The following is a 17,870-nucleotide window of genomic DNA, read 5'->3' as shown; positions in this document are numbered from 1 at the left end:
TTTTGGATTGACTCTTGAATGTTTTCTAAAGCATTTGTCACTCAAGACTGTTTCTAGGCAGAGTATCATTTCTAACTTCGAAGATCTCGAGTCAGGGTAATCAATCAATCTCTTTCTTGGGAGTTTGTTTTGAATTAGGTTTAAAAAAAAGGTGTTTGTTGAGCTCTTAGGAAACGAAATTACAAGTAAAAAGAGCAAACAAGAAGAACAATTGGATAGCAATTAGAAAGATTTAAAGAAACTCTTTATCGATTTCTGTAACCTATATAAAAACGATGAAAAGCGAACAAGGCAAACCAGCTTCGAGGGAGGCTTGGATCCATTGAGGTGAGTGGAATTCACTTTTTATGTCCTCACAACTCCAAAAAACTACACGAATCACGGTACATGGATTGGAGAACCGTAAAATCTCTCAAATCTTAAGCAAGTGCACGCACCAGCCGCCACTAGCATTGTCATCATCAACAAACTCAAATCACACTGAGGTTTGTGTCTATGTCAAAAGTATATCCCCTCTTTCTAAGGTAAGATTCTGGGGATTATTTGTAAGAGAGATTTCGAGAAAGCTTATGGTAAGGTTGATAGGCAAGTTCTTCATGAGATTATGGGCAAAATGGGCTTTTGATCTAGATGGAGGTTATGGATACAAGGTTGTTTCTCATCTTACTCACTTTTTTTTAATTTTTTTCGGCAAATGTTATCAAATTTTATTGTTAAAGATGGTTACAAAAGATTAACATCAACACATAAGATAAACTCCCGCTATACTCCTTTAGCAGGCCCCTCAGTCACGGAGTTGTCCTCCCTTAAGATGTGAAAAGATAGCATCAAACTTCCCACCAAATCTAATATCTGGCACCAGATAGAACGGTACTCCCACGGGATTCGTTGCTCATTCCTGCACCATCTCACCACATTCATCAAATCCCCTTCCACCATACAATGCGTGCCAAGATTCTTATCAACAAAAAATCGGAGTCCATGAATTCGGCAAGGTTAGCAATTGCCACACCAATCGGACCTGCATAACAAAAAATCACTGCACCATTCCAATCCCGCACCACACCTCCTATACCTGCAACACCAAGGTTACCCATTGAGCTGCCATCAAAATTCAATTTGAAGCAACCCTGACCCAGTAGAATCCAACGGCCAACTGGCCTATACTTAGCAACATTGGAAAAAAATAAGTTAGCAAGATTTAGTCTCACATCCACCCCGGTAATACCATGTCCCTCTTTAGTGATATAAAGCCAGCTCCAACAGCTATGAATGATATTACAAAACATAATTTTTGTGGGTAACACCTTCCCGTCAAACACTCTTCTATTGCGCTCCTTCCATACTTCCCACAATACTGCCCCTTGATAATCTTCCATATAATCTTTCCTAATTTTGGTAAAAGGGGAAAGGACAGCTGTGTGATAACACACCCAAACAATCTTGAGGAAGAGCAACACTAAAGTCTAATCGTCTCAAAAAGAATTCCCACAACTTCGTAAAAAAGGTGCAATGAACAAAAATATGTGCTACCGACTCCCCATCCTACTTGCACATCAAACAGATATTTGGTAGAACTTTTCCCCCATTTTCTTAAATGATCAATCGTTAGAATCTTATTATGTCCAACTAGCCATATAAAACACTGGACCTTATGTGGAATTGGCCACTTCCAGACTTTTGCAATCTGAGCAACGTAGGATGCCAATGATCATTGAACAAAAAGGAGTACATAGCTTTTATCGAAAAAAAGGCCATCCCTTTCTAGATCCCACACCAACTCATCATCTATATCTCATGCAATATACACGTCTTCTAGCTTAGTCAAAAGAGAAATCAGCTGGGAAAGCACATTATCTTGGACTCTATTGTAAGTTAAATGTACATTCCAGTGCAATTGTTGGCCCACTCGCTCATAGGTATCCGCCACTTTAGCTTGAGGGGAGACCTTAGAGAAAAGATCGGGGAATGTATACTTCAGAGGACCATCCCCAACCACTTATGGTGCCAAAAGGAGATAGAGGAACCACTACCCATGCACCACCTCACGTTGCTACGAAGATATGGCCTCTATAAGAAAATGTCCTTCCATAAAATGGATCTAGATGCGCTATCTCTCCCCCCTCCTAACCATATGCCAAATCTGTCTATTCCATACTTAGCCAAACAACTTACACCATAAGTGATCTTTAAAGAATAAGCTGTGCCCCCACCTGCACAGTAAGACCTTATTCATTATTGAGATTTTCCTGATACCCATGCTCCCATATTCTTTTGGCATGCACACTCTATCCCATCTCAAAAGATGCACACTCTATCCCATCTCAAAAGATGAAACTTTTTATCATCTACATTAGATCCCCATAGAAAATCCCTCATCATTTTCTCTTGTCTCTTAATAACACCATTCGGCATTTTTAAAAGAGACATTTGGTAAACTGGAAGATTAGCCATACACGACCTCAACAAAGTAACCCCACCACCCAAGGATAGGTACTTCAGCTTCCATAAATCAGGTTTTCTTTGAACCAGCTGGATGACCCTGTCCCAAGCCGAAATTGACAATCAAGTATCTGAAATGGGCATACCCAAATATGTGATAGGAAAATAATCCACCTTACATCCATGAGACTCAACCAATTCAGTAACCAGCTGATCATCACAATTTATGTTTATCAGAGAGGTTTTTGTAAAATTAACCTTCAATCCCATTGTCACCTCACAACAAGTCAGGAAACGCCCAATTTTTTGAATCTGATCCTTATCCGCCACACAGAAGGATAAGGGTGTCATCCGCCTATTGAAGATGAGTTATAATTGGTCCTTCCTGAGCGATCCTAAAACCATGAAAATTTCATTTATTCACCACATTGCACATCATCAGACTAAAGCATTCAACATACAATGTGAACAAAAAGGTGATAAAGGGTCTCCTTGCCTTAGCCCTCTCGATGCTTTAAAGAAGCCTTTAGGACTGCCATTGATCAAAACTGAGAATTGAATCGAGAGACACCCAAAAATCCACTTTCTCCATTTTTCTCCAAACCCCATTCTCTTCATAATCTCCAACAGGATACTCCACTCTACCTTGTCATAGGCTTTTTCCATATCTAACTTTATAACCACCTCTAGCTCCCCACTCTTGATTCTAGAGTGAATGCACTCCTGAGCAACCAATACACTATCAGTTATTGTCCGGTTTTAAACAAACGCTGCTTGGGGGACCTGATATAACAAACTCCAATACCCCCTTGAGCCTCTCCGCTAGAAATAACAATTCACCATGTACCATAAAACTTTTGAACATCTCTAAAAGTTCCCTTGAAAGCATATTCCAAATTTTTTGAAAAAAACACATGGGAGAGCCATCCTGGCCATGTGCTTTGTCCCCTGCTAAAGCAAAGACTACCCTTTTTAGTTCCTCCATGGACACAATTTCTTCTAGCTTAGTCATGAGATTCAAAGAAAGCACCCTAAAAGGAATGGGGTCTATGCTAGGGGTAAATAAAACTTCAAAGGTAAATGCTTTCTGAAAATGATCAATAATAGACTGATCAATTCCATCTCTATCATTTGCCTCAATTCCATGAATTGTCAGGCCAGTGATATAGCAATGACATAGAAGAACTTGATGTTCAAATCCCCCTCTTTCAGTCACTTCACTCTAGAACGTTATTGCCAATACACGTCTTCAAGTCAGCGACATTCATTCAGAGCAGATAACTTCTCCTTTTTAGTCATTAAGACAACATCTGAGACAACTCCATCCTCCTGGATAGCCTGATCTAAGATCTGAATATCCTCTAAACAACTCTTAATTTTTCCTTTTAACTGATATTTGTTCGACCTTTTCCCCTCAATCAGCTTATGCTTAACATTAAGAAGTTTTTTGTGATAGCTGAAAATCTAATGAACTAAAGGTAATAGTGTTTTCCCAAGTGCTTCTAATCAATTTAACTACCCCATCCTCTTCTAACCAACTAATATCCAGTCTAAAAGGTTTAGGCCCTCCTAAAGAGTTACTCGAACATAATAGAAGAGGGCAATGATCTGAGGACAATCTCGGCAATGCTTTAACTGAAGATAGTGGGAAAAATTCCAGCTAATCATTAGACACTAAGAATCTATCAATTTTTGTCATGATCAAATCAATAACAAAATTATTCATCCAAGTATACAACACTCCCAACATTGGCATATCAAATAATCTATTACTTTCAATAAATCTGTTGAAGAGCCTCATGGAAGAGTTGATTGAACATCTAGTGGATGAGTCCTCTGGTCATCGAATTAAGTTAAAATCATCTCCAATACATAAAAGAATATCATACAATGAAAGAACACCAGAGAGATCATTAAGACAATCTTACTTTAAAGACATCAAATTAAGTCCATACACATTCAGCAACCCCAAGAGAAACCCAAAGAGGACCATTAAACAAAATTCCCAAAAATCTATCACCCTTAATAGCCTCATAACTTTGCAAAATATGAGGGTTCCATAGCACCCCATAAACCACTTGACGCCCCCACAGAGTCAACACCGTCAAAACAAATCGCTCTAGTCCCCCAAACTTCCCCAGCCCCAGTAACAACATGGCAAGGAAGCTTGCTTTCTTGCAAAATTAAAATATCAGGATTAAACTTCCTAATTAAAAACAAAAATCCATTTTCCTACTAGAATCCCCTAAACCCCTTACATTCTAGTTTAGAATAATCATTAAGAAAGAGATGAAGTCGATCCGGGACCATCGAGGGGTGGTCCAAAGTAATGTTGGTCCAGCATCATAGCAATCTCCAATGAGGAAGAACTGGAAGAAGAGGTTGAAGTAAGAATCCGTTTCACCACTGCTAATCTCCATTGGAATAGAGTCAATCACTTGAGGAGGATTGATGACCACTCCGGGGCTCCTAGAGGCCAAATGGGCTGAGGAACGACTAGGAACAGATGCTTTGCCTTTGACTTTCTTAGACCCTGAGAGCAATGGCCTCTTCTCAGGACTCACAACTACCTCCTTCTCAGCACCCTTTCGAGCAAGTTCCACCATAGAGGAAGACATATCAACTTGTGCCTGCACTAGTTTCTCCGCCTTTTTCTTTTTTCTAATCTCCTCAAGGACCACAACAATAGGGACATTGTAGTCTAGCCCCATATCTAGCCTCATTCTTCCTCTCCTCAATATCAAACTCTACAGACTTCCGATCCTTAGGGGCAGCAATTACCGGAATCTCTTCATCATTATAAACCACATTCAAGAGAGGGCCTTCCACAACCACCATGGCCACTTGAGAATCAGGGGGAGGATGCTCTTCGCTGTCATTCGGCAAAAGCAGCGAATCCAACTCCTAATCCAAGCATTCTTCATCAAAATCAACCACATGTATGATTGCCAAAGGATCCACCAGTAAGGGATCAAAATTTGGCCTATCACAAGGTTCAATTTTTTTTCTTGGCAACTCTTTGACAGGGAAGGAACTTCATCGTCATTGCTGAGGCAAAGACTAAGCACAACAAATTCGTGGTTGATAACTTAGCCTTCAAACTCTCCACCAAGCCAGATGACCGGAGAGGCACACCATAGGATGCAGGAGTTTCAGGATGAAGGCAAGAAAGGCAAGAGAGGGAAGGCGAGAGGAAGAAATTTACTTCAACCGCCTTCAACGACGGGATATGGTCATTTTCAAAATCGTGGTCATCATGACCTGTACTTTCCAAGATCTGCACTGCTGGATTCACCGTCAACATCTCTTTACCATGTGTAGACACCTCCCCAACCGTAGGAAAAAGATAAGGTAAACCCTCAATACCACTATAGCCACGAGAAACCGCACCTCGTCTCTCTATCAGCACATCCAAATTTGAAATTTGAACCCCCCTTTAACAGAGAATGTTGTAAATCCAGGAGTCTACCCACTAGAATCCACATTTTCTTGATTTTAAAATTTGAAATCCCGTTACGAGAACCATGGAACCTACGGCGACGACATGACCGTTTCTTCAGATATCTGAAACCGTTGGCTAAGACATCCCCTAGCCTTTGATCAAGAGATATTCCGTCAACAGTGGGAACCATAATGTCAGCTCCTTTCTTCCTCTGTATCAGGGTCCAGGCTCCCTTTTGGTTTACTATCTATGGACCTGATACTACATGTGAGTCAGATTTAACTAACGGCAAACCCTAAGAGCCTTCAATATTGACATCAACAATGAAGACATCTGGTCCCATATGTAGTTTAACTTTTCGTGGACAAGGAAATCCAGCAAATCTCGTAATATTAACTCTAGCCACTGCACGGTTTGTAACACAAAGAGTAGACCTGTCCACTTCACAAAATTCTCCAAAGGAACTGACAACTTTTCTAAATATGGTCACATCCCTGACATACAAAGGTATACCCTATACCCTAGAACCGTACCCAACATTCTACTTTTTGAACACAAGACAAATGCACCAAGGGATTCCATGATACTAAGGTCATTAGTGAACCTCGAACTCTATATAACTTTTCATGAAAAGCTCTAGAGATATCAGAGTCGGATTGCAGCAGGAACGCCACCCTACCATTATCGATTGAAAATACTTTAGGGCAATAATCTAACCCCCATCCCCTTTTCCCCAAGACCAAAAACAACAACTAGAGACACTTGGCACTATCATTAGGCATGATGTGAGTGCGCTGCCTTGTAAATATCTTGAGATTCCCCTGATTTCAGGAAATCCGTCTAGATCGATTTGGGATCCTATTGTTGAAATATTTGATAAGAAGATGGATATGTGGAAATCCAAATTACTCTCTTTGGAGGGAAGAACTACTTTGATCAAGTCAACTCTCTCTAACTTGCCTATCTGCCTTATATCTTTCGCATGCCCAGGGCAGCGAGGAAACATTTAGAAGATATTATGCGAGCATTTCTGTGGGGTGAAACGGGAGAGAGAAAAAAACTGAAATTGGTAAGATGGGATAAGGTGGGATAAGGTATGCACATGCATTAAGGATGGGGCGTTGGGTATAAAAAGGCTAAATCTGATGAATACAAGCCTTCTCACAAAGTGATGGTGGCGGTTCCAATTACTGTAAAATTCGTTGTGGGGTAATGTGCTCAAAGATAAATATGGAATGGATGCTAGTTATGCAGTTATTAAAAGCCCGAGATCCAAAGCATCAATGTCTAGTATTTGGAGAGGGATTGACTTTTGTAACCTTTATATCTTGCCCATTATAGAAAGTTGGTAGGAAAAGGAGATCAAACTATTTTTTGGTTTGATGAGAGGTTGGGAAACTATCCCCTTCGATACTTGTTTCCTGAAGTTTTCTATAAAGTGCTAAACCCACTAGCCTCAGTAAAGGAGATGAAGAGGGGACAATGCTTCTAATGTTTCATGGTCTATTATGTGTAGATACAAAAGGACGTCTGATGCTTTTGTTGATGAATTTCAAAACTTGATGGAACTCTTACAAAACTTCTTTTAAGCTCCAAAGAGAGAAGACACTCTCGTTTGGGATTTGAACCCTCATGGTGACTTCTCGGTGAAGTCAGTCTATCGTCTCCTTTACGATGATAGGTTTCGGGATATAGACCCAAATCTGAAAAAAGTTGGAGTCTTCATATTCCGCTGAAAGTTAAATTGTTTTTGTGGATTGCGTGCCAAAAGAAGATTTCTACAATAGATAATCTCTGGGGGAGGGGATTCATTTTAACAAATGGCTGCTAACTATGTTTGCAAGATGTTGAGACGGTAGATCACGTTTTGCTGCATTGCCCTTTCTCCCAAAATATTTGGAATTGGTTTCAACAAATGATTCAATTTCACATCCAAATCCCTCAATCTATGAATGTTGTTCTTCAACAAGGGATGCAACCAGGTCTTCCAAAGATTGGCACAATACTATGGTGATCTTTATGGACTAGTATAGTGTGGAATATCCGGAAAGAATGCAATAGGAGAACTTTTGAAGGTGTGTGTCTAGATGTCAAAGTTCTTAAATCAAATACTTTTGCAATGGCAATGGATTGGTTCTCGGTGCATAAGGACTGTAGTGGTATACCCAAAAGTCAGGTCTTTCATAAGCCATTGGAGGACGCAAAACTAAGTCAAAGTTTCAATAGGATTCAGACTACTTGGAAACCGCCACCTTTGAATAGTCTGAAACTTAATTTCACCTTTGAATAGTCTGAAACTTAATTTTAATGGTAGTTCTTTGAGCAACCTAGGACCAGCCGGTTTTAGCGGAATCATTCAAGATCTTAATGGCCATGTCTTAAAGACCTTCACAGGCTCGTGTGGTAATAGAACTGTTAATGAGGCTGAATCAAGAGGGATTCTGGAGTGTCTAAATTGTTTAATGGAGTTGGAAGGCCATAAGATGCTCGAAGGGGACTCCTCCAATGTTATTGCTTGGGCAAGAGGAGAGGCCAAGCTGCCGTGGAGATTGATGGGTTTGTTCGATGAAATCCATTTTCTTTTGCTTCTTTTTTCTTTTGATCTTGTGTATTGCTATAGAGAGGGTAATGCTGAGGCTGATGTGTTAGCAAAAGGGGGAGTGCATCAATCATCGTTGGTGATCTCATCCTACCTGTAGAGGCAATGAAATTCGTGGTTAATTTAAAAAAAAAAAAATATCACCACTCTTTCTATTTTATTCCGTGATCCATTTTTCTTCTCTTTGCAGATCAGAGCATAACATGACAAAGGAGATGGAAGAAACATAAACTACCTTTAAGAATATCCAAGTGCAATGGCTACAAATGACTGAGGACAATCTTTCATTTATGTCGAAGTTCTCCCCCTCCCCCTTCACAGGAATATACATTTGAACATTGTTGAAGTCCTTCGATTATTATGAAGAATCTTAGTTCCATGATCTACATCTACTCTTTCCTCATGAAATCCATCCACATAAATCTAGGGAAAGAGAACCATGAGGGAACCCTCTCCATATTACCATGACAACAAACAACAGCTTGATTTACAGACCTTCTAGGGAAAATTATCGCATAATCATACCTACTTCTGCAGCTGTATTGAAACTTTCCCATGCTCCATAAATACCTATGGGTAATAAAGATTTTGACAGTTATCCCAACAGATATGGCCACTTTGTAATAGCGTAAGGGCCATCATCCCCCTTTTGTATGCTGATGACGCCGAATGTTTGCTAGTTAGAGCCCTACTAGTAAAGCCTATGGTGCGGCCTCTGTTTGAAATTAAAATAGATGGATGCATCAGGAGCTTACATAAAAATTTCAAAGTCCAACACTCTTTCCTAGCAATAATAAAATCAATTATATTTAATCTCTCAAACCATACCTAAATCAATAATTTTGCATCAATATCCTCATTTTGGACTTCCAAAATATTGTTTCCTCATTAAATCCATGCATCAAAGTATTACAAAATCACAGTGCCAATTCGACATTTTACCCTAAAGAAGGTAGGATGTCCATAAAAAGAGAAAGTCAAGCCAGAATCCATATTTCTCACAGGTCATAAGCACATATAATTATGCCCTAAATAAAACTTCCTCTGTTCATCTTACCATAATCAGCAAAATAGACTCTCCATCAAATCTTTCTAGCCTGGATCTGGGGAAAAAACCAAGCTTAAGACTTCCCTTAATCCCTTGAATGAGTATTCATGTGTGTGTGTGTGTGAGAGAGAGAGAGAGAGAGAGAGAGAGAGACCCTTAATCCCTTGAATGAGTATTCATGTGTGTGAGAGAGAGAGAGAGAGAGAGAGAGAGAGAGAGAGAGGACCAGATGCTTATATCATGCTCACTTAGACCTTGACTTCAACTATGATGACTGCCCAAAGCTTGTAAACCTTTACTAGGAGAAAGAAAGTATAAAACTAGAATGTTACATAAAAGGAAAACAGAGTTAAAAACATAGCTATGTTCAAGTTATTTGGAAACAATATTTGAAACATGCTTACATTCCTAAAATAATTAATATACTGAAAACCATTAAAAAGTAATATTTTCTTTTGCCACGAAAATATTGCTTACGTTCATGGTTTCACCTTCATTACTTCTCGAAAGGGGTTTACAAAGGACATCTAACACAAACTCCTAAAAGCAGCAAGAGGAGTTTGCATCTTAGGAGGAGACTCTCAGTTGCTTTTGCTTAAGTACTGGTTGATTCTTTACCAAAGGCTCAATCACCTTTCCTGCTTTTTACCAGTTGCTGGAGGATTGTCGCCCATATTTTTTTGGCTAAGTCCCCAAGGAGTTTAAGCGGGTACCCCACCTGAAGGCCCATCATCTTGCTAATACTGGGGAGTCTGAAATCTCGTCAGCATTAGGCAGGTGAGATTGTGTTCATGTGGGATTGTGTTCACGTAGATTGGGAACGTTTTAAATAGTTTGTCCCATCTAGCTTAATTGTAGCAATCATTAATCCTGGGTGGTCCGATCGACTGCTTCCTAAGGAAATATTGTGTTTGATTTTTGACATTTTCGTTTCCTCTCGAACTAAACACCCTAAGGCTTTTGTTCAAGGTACTAATTCCCTAGATTCAAATGTGAGGTTTCTAGAAATGTGAGATTGCTGGAAATATGAGGTTTCTGGAAGTATGATGTTGCTGGACATATGAGGTTGCTGAAAAAGGAAGGAGTTTGAGATAAAAACTTACTTATTGGTAAAGGAAAGAGCGACAATCTTGTTAGAATACGAGGTTGCCAATACACCATAACTTTAAGCCCAAGAAGGACGAAAAATCATGATTCTAGAGTCACCGAAACTAATGGATATCCTAGGGTTTCAGGCCCTGCTGCTACCATGTAAAGATTGAGAGAGAAGATAAAGAAAGTAATAGTCAAGCACAAGAAAAAAAAAAAAACATTTTTCACCCTAAACAAATCATGGGGCAATGTGCCCTATATATAAACAGATTCCTATGGGAGTTACAATACATGTAGGTAAATATGCATAGAAGTTACAATCATTATGCATGACTGTTGCAGCAAGACAATCACCCAAAATTGATAGGGACTGTTACACATTTTCACCACAAGCAAGTTTCCAAAATGGGTGTGGGGCCTATAACAGCCACTGCAGATGTGTATGAGTCAACAACTACCCATATATGTGAAAATCCTAGGAAAACAACAAGCATCAGATGTGAAAGGAAGAGCCAGTAAAAAGCATGATAATCCAATGAAATAATAGTAGGCATCATTCTTCAACTAATTAAAAGAGAGAAGCTTCACCTTCAAGAACACTTTCAAATGATCCATGTTCCTCGATGGTTGAATCCGGTATAAGCATTGTAAGTAACCAGGCTGCAATCAAAATTTATGTACGTAAAAAATCATCACCTCTAATCAGTGTTTAAAAAAGTGGACCGCCCAGCGCCTAGGCGGTCCAGAAGGCCTGGGCCTAGGTGGTCAAACCGTACCGCCTAGGCGGGCGCTGGGGGCGGAATTTTTTTTTTATTTTTTTTCTATTTCTTTTTTTTGAAACATAAAGACTTTTAAAGATGGGTTTTAGGTTAATTTGAAACCTACAAGAGCCCATTTTAGAGAGAAAAAAACTTCAAAGAAACTAAATTTTGTGATTTTCATTGGACTGAAGTATTTCTCAAAGTTACGAAAAGTAGATCTAAACATCATCCAGGAAGATTAGATTTAGTTTTGAAGTTTTATAATCCTATTAGAGGGCGTTTTTTATTATTTTAACTCTTGAAAACATCTCAGAGGCAGGAGTTTGGAGTTTGAGTAATCAAAGTAAGTACAAAACTTTATTTTTTAGATTGCTTGCTTTATTTTGAGATGTCTTCTTCAGGATCTACTCGAAGTGATATAACCCGAATCCAAATGACAAAAATTGCATTAGATGCAATTATTGTGAAAAAGATACAAAAGGGGGCATAAATTGGTTTAAGAAACATCTTTCCGGTATTAAGGGGGATGTTGCCCCTTCTAAAAATGTTCATGAAGCTATCAGAGAGAGATTAATTAATATATAAATTTTAATCCAACAACCTCAATCCAATTAGAAAACATAATTCGGATGCTATTTCCTTTCGAATTGGTATATTATGAGACTATTTATATTTGTTACGAGGTCACAATTATTTAGAGATTGTATATTATGAGACCATTTATCTTATTTATATTTGTTATAAAGTCACAATTATTTTTAGCCATTGGATATCAAATTTGATGACTTTAAATATCGAAAAGTTCGAAAAATTTCTTTTTAAACCTTTAAGTAGTCTTTGGAACTGGACAAGAATAATTATGAGCCTCATGTACCAAAAGTAAATGGCTTCTACATTTCCTTCACTATTTCATTAACACGTGAGTGACATGGATTTATTCAATGCTTACACTCAGTTTATATAATTATTAACACGTGAGTAACAGGATATACTAGTTTATATAATTGTTTTATAGAAAAATGAGATCACTTACTTTGATATGTCACGAGATGGGTATGTTGCTACTGTCGCCAAAGCAAGATTGGGATTAATGACGTTTAGCTATATGCATGGGAAAAAGAGACCAAATGAGTTTATATGGGTAGAAGAAATATAAAAATCTGTTCATATAAGAGAGAAATATTATATGGCTATGAGAGAGAGAGGAACTGTTATGAGGGGAGGAAGATGTAACTGTTTTTATAAGAACATTATTAAGACAATAATAGTGTTTTTATGGAATTATATAATTTTTTTGGGAATATTATAGTTATGGATATAATAATCATATTACAAATATAGTACGATAACATGAAAGACAAATTAGAATTGTATGGTATAGTCCAAATTTGGATTATTAATGTGTAACAGTGTGATATTACACGTTGTTGTTGCTCACATCATCATTATTATTTGTTGTTGTTGTTGTTTAAGTCCCAAAAATTTAGGGTCATTACAACTTCAGTGTTAGTGAAGAGCTTCATGCACCCTGGTTCACAGCAGCTTACCTCCACTAAATCAAGCTGGACTGCACCCCACAGAAATCATAGTTATGGATGATTGCAGTTGCATTAAAGAACAAGGGAAAGGAAAGGAAGCTAAGAAAAAGATTCCAGAAAACGGAAAGAAAGCAATTTGGAAAATGGAAACAACGAGAACCCGAAACAGCATCTCTAATTCCCATACAAATAGAATTGGAGACTTGCAGATACAGAAAATGAAAATAAAATGGTAAGCACTACCCTACAAGTCCAAGGCTACGTATAATGCAAAATAGGAGAACAATTATTTAAAATTCCCACTTTTTTTTCGGAGTGACCTCTAAAATTCAAAAAGTGCCAAGTCCTTTTTTTTTTAGATAGTTCAAGTGGGATGGGGTCCCCTAACTGTAGTAGGAATGGAATTTAAGATGTCATGTTGTGGAGACACACCACTCTAACCACCTAGCCTTGATTCCATTCCCAAAAGAAAAATAAACAAAAAAAAAGTGCCGCATCATAATCCAAGCCTTATCCCAATTATTTGGGGTCGGCTATTCATGATAAAATGAGGCAAAGTTTTAGGCTAGCTGCCCTCCCAAACACAACCCACCTCCTTTACTCGGGCTTGGGGCGAACATGGAAAGAAAACAATTTGGAACATGGAAAGAAAGCAATTTGGAAAATGGAAACAACGTGAACCCTAAACAGCATCTCTGATTCCTATACAAAGTAGAATTGGAGACTTGCCGATACAGAAAAATGAAAATAAAATGGTAAGCACTAGCCTACAAGTCCAAGGCTAAGTATAATGCAGAATAAGAGAATAACTATCTAAAATTTCCACTTTTCTTCAGAGTGATCTCTAAAATTCAATAAGTGCCAAGTCTTTTTTTCCTTTTTAGGTAGTTCAGGTGGGATGCGTCCCCTAATTGTGGTAGGAATAGAATTTGAGATGTCATGTTTTGGGGACACAACACTCTAACCACCTAGCCTTGGTCACATGCCCCAAAAAAAATAAACAAAAAAAAAAGTGCCGAGTTATAATACAAGCCTTATCCCAATTATTTCAGGTCAGCTATTCATGACAAGATATGACAAAGTTTTATGCTAGCTGTCTCCCAAACACAACCCACATCTTTTACTCGGGCTTAGGATGAGTTAAGGGAAAGTTTAAGGTCTTCACCCTTATTAAACCAATATATATATATATATATATGGAAAACACTTCAAAACGCCTATAAGTGAAGCTATACAATACTTGACCCATAGCTCATCTCCAAAATCCATCACACATAAAAGTAAGAAAAAAACACAGGAAAATAACAATTTGTTTGTAAAAAAAACCAGAATAAACAGGCTTGAGTTATCATGCTCAGAAGTTACAAAAAGAAAAACACAGTGTGAATTTCCGATTAGAGAAGCACCATCGCAGTAATGAATCCTAATTGAGGAGCAAGTTGGTTACAAAGATACCTCTAATGAATGGCCCTGCTTATGCTGTTTAAGATGAGCTCGCTTTCAAAAGCAGGCACCACATTCATCACATGCCAGCTTCATTCTTTTATTTTCCAGGATTTCCTCTTCATCTTTTTCAACCTCATTAACTTCATCCTAAGTAAGAGAGATGTAAAATTCAACCACAATATTCCAGTTAGTTTAAGGAGAACACCATAGAGATACAGTGTATTTGTAATAACTACTACTTTTTTTTTTTCTGAGGAAAGGTCAACTTTTATAAATGAAAGTAAGAAAAATCCTATTAAATAAAAGAAGACCCAAAATCCTATTAAATAAAAGAAGACCCACAAGATGGGCACTCAGACTCCAGGTAGAGGGAGATAGTAAGAGAACGAGATAGTACAGTAGAGATATAAAATAAAGTAAACCAAGTGAGAAGGAAACTAAAACAGGTATTAAGCTGCAGGATGAGCAGGCGGCCTGGGGGTGTAGAGCCCGTGAGAGTCCAAGTGAGAGCTGAAGCATGTTCTTTAAGAAAAAGGATTAACTACTTCGTATTTGTATTAACTACTTTACTATCAAAATACAAAAACTTCCATGGTTTACTGCAATAAAAATAGAACTACATGATATAGCTTAAAAAATCAATGGAGCATTTTCATTTGAGCATCCAAATCCCATTTTTTGGGGTTTTTTTTTTTTATCATCAATGAAATATGTGGACATTTAATTAATCAGATTTTCAAGATGCTAGCTTTAGATAAAAAACAGCAGATCACTTTGAAAAAAATAAAGCCCTTGATCCTTGATTCAGTTAATTCCACCAAAAAAACACGGAATATTGAAGAAATGGAGAATATATCATTAAATGAAAGCAATTATATAATGCATACCTTGTGTTCAGAAAGTATATGAGATCTTATCGGAGACTTCTTAGACCTGCAAATTCCACAGATATCACAGCAATATCTCCTTATATCCTTAAATATTACTTCTCCTTCCATTTCTCCTCTTCCAAACCCTAGCTCCCAAACTATGACCACAACTGCATTGTAATGGCCACGAATTACGTGATTTGGACATGGTTGTGTCTAAAAACCCTATAATTTGGACCAAACCCAAACAAATCAAAGCGTTCCTGCAAGTAGCTTAAGGGTTTAACATAAATTGTTCTATGAAAACCTAGACTCCAAAAGAAAGTTGGTGGACACCACGTCATCCTCAATGTAGCCCAAGATCCCCTTCAGCTTACCATCAAACTCCTCCCTGAAAAGTTATAATCACCACCAACAAGAGGTAATTATCCTTGTATATGGATCCAAAAAGGAAGACACCAAAGAAATGAGAAAACTTAAGAAATTATGTTATCACAAGTTATTCAAATAATAAAAATCGTTTCACTTAAAGAAGACCATATACGACCCAACTGTATTTTGATCAGTAAAAAAGGTCCTTCCAGGTTTTTTATTCTTGAGGTACTGCATAAGAATTTGTTGAATACCAACAATTTCTTTGAATTTGAGGAGATCCATACTATACCTACAAGAATTACAATTACAACAACGAAGGACACACATGCATATATTAATGCATTTATTTGCACATAGTAAGGTTACATGTACCTCAATTTCTCACCATCCATGTTATCTCCAAGATAAACAATTAAAGAAAGAAAAATTATGGGATTTTGAGAGCAAGACAGTTATATAAAACTGGATATATAGCATCTACATTAAATGATGGAATTTTTTCACTCTAAAAGAGGTTCAACAAAGCCTTAAAAACAAGTACGTCCACCTTGATGAGATGCCATGTACAACAGAATGTATCTCATAATAAAAATCGTGTTAAAACAATAATCTGGACACACCTAATATAAGTGGAGGAATATACCATGCACTAACGTGTACACTCTTACTCTCATGTGCACATAACAAAGTCGGATGCATGATTTCTTTCCAGATAAAGGTATTCGAAAACAAAATTACGGAAATTTGAGAGCAAGACAACTCCTTACAGCTGGATCTATGGTACTCTAAACAAACTAAATAAACTAAAATTTGATGATTGATGAATACAAATAATTTAAAGAATGATCAATACCAAGCTACCAAACAAAGAAAGTGAAAAGATGGAGAATTATTGCACTATAAAGGCTGTACAATAATGCCTCGTAAAAAAAAGGCACGCCTGGATGAGATGTGATGCACAACACGAGTCAACTCCTTTTGATAATCGTATGCAAGGACTTAGGGTTGACCAAAAGCAAGTGGGCCAAGAGGGAAAATGGGAAAGCAGTAGTTAATATTGTTTTGGATTCACGAATTAGGACTAGGGTTCTATGCATTAGGTATTTTTAGGCCATTAGTGAAGGTATTGCAGTTGATTGATAGTGAGAAGGAACTTGTAACAGATCATATTTATAAAGCAATTGGATTTCCAAGGATGAAATAAAAAAATATTAGGCAATGATGAAGCTAAGTATGGTCCTTTTCTGAAACTTATAGAAGAGGAATTGAACTCACGGCTTGTGAGGCCCCTACAGTTAGGTAAATTGAATACCAAGCATAGGACTCAACAGTCCAACTGTTTTAGGGCTAGATTCTGTGTAAAAATTAGAAAACATATTGAGACATATATCACTTTAAGAATACGTAATATATAGTCCATCCATAGTCCATTAGTCCATAATTTCATACATTTCAAATTCAAAAATCAAAGATCAACGTTCAAACTTCAAACCATTAGACATTAGAGTATTAGACCATACTCCATAGTCTGTACCATAATCCAAACTCCATGCACACCATAATCCATACATAGTAAAAATAGAAAAATATAACCCAAGGCGAAAGACAGATTCATCATCCAGAAAAGGAAATAAATAACGCATAGGACATATCAAATGTTCACAACTCCACATACACTCCTCTAAATTCCATAAGTCCATATCTAGTATCCATACATAGGTACAACTTACATACACATAACTAAAGGGCTCGGGTTATATCCAACTTTCCAATTGGAATCACCACTTCTATTAGATCCCAAAGAAGACATCTTCAAATAATCCATGTAATATAAAAAATAAAAGTTTTCGCTAACCTTAATTGCTCGATCTTCAGATTTCCACCTTCATATGGAAATAACAAAATATCAATTTTTTTTAGCTTTCTCTCTATCTAAAATGGTACAAATGGGGTTTACGTTTGAAATGAACCTAAACCTCATGTTCTAAATACTTAAAACGAAAAAAAATAAATCAAAGTTCATCCATAGTCCATTAGTCTATAATTCCATGCCTTTCGCATTCAAAAATCAGAGTTCAAACTTCAAACTTCAAACTTCAAATCATTAGACATTAGAGTATTAGACCACACTCCATAGTCCATACCATAATCAAAACTATATGTAGTCCGTAGTCCATACACAGTAAAAATAGGAAAATATAATCCAAGACGGAAGACATCGATTCATCATCAAGAAAAGGAAATATATAACACATAGG

General features: G+C 37.4%; 1 protein-coding gene and 1 long non-coding RNA gene across 17 annotated transcripts in view; both read right to left on the bottom strand.

Moving 5' to 3' along the window:
- Nucleotides 1-8,701: 8,701 nt before the first annotated feature.
- Nucleotides 8,702-12,491, bottom strand: LOC148781157 (uncharacterized). Of its 4 annotated transcripts, XR_016059280.1 has the most exons (4): nucleotides 12,418-12,491; nucleotides 11,212-11,283; nucleotides 9,541-9,586; nucleotides 9,121-9,198 (listed from the first exon to the last, which is right to left on the bottom strand). It is a non-coding gene; the product is annotated as an uncharacterized LOC148781157 (long non-coding RNA). The 4 variants fall into 4 exon arrangements; XR_016059279.1 differs by lacking the exon at nucleotides 9,541-9,586 and having other exon boundaries at nucleotides 8,702-9,198; XR_016059278.1 differs by lacking the exon at nucleotides 9,121-9,198 and having other exon boundaries at nucleotides 9,343-9,586.
- A 3,004-nt stretch (nucleotides 12,492-15,495) lies between these two features.
- Nucleotides 15,496-17,870, bottom strand: part of LOC148781154 (pentatricopeptide repeat-containing protein At4g18975, chloroplastic-like) — a 94,831-nt gene continuing 92,456 nt past the window's right edge. For all 13 annotated transcript variants that reach the window (XM_088871892.1, XM_088871887.1, XM_088871886.1 and 10 more), the window contains one exon: nucleotides 15,496-15,628. The gene's annotated coding sequence lies outside the window, so the exon portion shown is untranslated. The remainder of the gene's footprint in view (nucleotides 15,629-17,870) is intronic.

Source organism: Amborella trichopoda, chromosome 7 (assembly GCF_054954075.1).
Source record: "Amborella trichopoda isolate Santa Cruz 75 chromosome 7, AtrichopodaSantaCruz75HAP2 v2.0, whole genome shotgun sequence".
Lineage (NCBI taxonomy): Eukaryota > Viridiplantae > Streptophyta > Magnoliopsida > Amborellales > Amborellaceae > Amborella > Amborella trichopoda.
This window is presented reverse-complemented; position numbering and strand designations above follow the sequence as displayed.